A 1160-nucleotide genomic window follows, 5' to 3' on the forward strand; every position below is an offset into this window, starting at 1 on the left:
TGCTTCTGATCCCTTGATTTGGAAATCATAATTCCTTTGCATTTGACAATTGAGTTAGTCAGTTGTTTTTATAATCTGCTTCCTCTAGTTGAGTACCGATGCTCACGTTAGATCCCTTGTGGACCACCAGATCCTTTGTTGGATTTTATCTGACAACGCCCTTCATATTCAATAAACTTGTGAGCCCTTTTCTCGGATACATAATGCTTTTGGTAAATTGTATCATCTGCTTTCTCAACCATGCTCTGCCTTCGAGCTTGAGTTAATTACTTCTAAAGATTTTGGTATATGATTCTAAGATGCCCCGATGGGTTGAACCTATGCCTTCCTTAATATGTGTGAACTCGAAAGTTTTCACGAGTCGTACTCTTCTGGTAATTTGCCAGATAAAATTTCAACGCTATAGCTTCATCGAAAGCGAGAAGTGATTGAAAGGGTATGCATTGGAGAAGTGGGAGTCGACCTTGAACCTTGTGTTCATGCCCATGGACGCAATATACATCCTATCATGAAAGCTTCTTGTAACAATAACTATTTCCTTGATAACTAACATATGGTATCTGTGAATTGATCCCTTGCAACCGTGGTTCCGACCGTGATTGTTCTTCTTTGATCTCATTTCTCGGACAAGTTAAAACAATTGTCTCCTATGGATCAATACACCAGTCCAACCTTTACTTTGATCTTGTGTCGAGTATTACCCCCCCCCCCCTGTTATCTCGAGATTATCATGGAACTGCATAACTTCTTATGAGTTCTTCGTCAAGTACTACATACTCACCGATTAGGGCTCGAAGTTATTGAACACTCAAAGACACCGATAACTGAACCGAGTCCGCTCTACGGTTCGACAACTCTTCAGTAAGCTTCTATAAGTACGAGTTTGTACCCGATCACGCCATTCCTAGCCTGTTTGGCTATATCATTGTCGTGACGATCCTAACGGTGCTACCTGGTCCTTATTCTCGGAGCACCAATTTTCGACGATGAACTAACCTTACGTCGATCCTCATCGTCATATCATTTCGCCTTGAACAATAAGCTTGGTTTCGAGTTTGTGTTGTACCCTTGGTTCCAATAACCTTTCACTTCATCATTGTTTGACTTGATGTCATCGTCGATCGATTACATCTTCGTGAAATCTCTCGACAAATGTGTCG

The sequence above is a fragment of the Triticum dicoccoides genome, chromosome 4A (genome assembly GCF_002162155.2).
Source record: "Triticum dicoccoides isolate Atlit2015 ecotype Zavitan chromosome 4A, WEW_v2.0, whole genome shotgun sequence".
In the NCBI taxonomy this organism is placed as follows: domain Eukaryota; kingdom Viridiplantae; phylum Streptophyta; class Magnoliopsida; order Poales; family Poaceae; genus Triticum; species Triticum dicoccoides.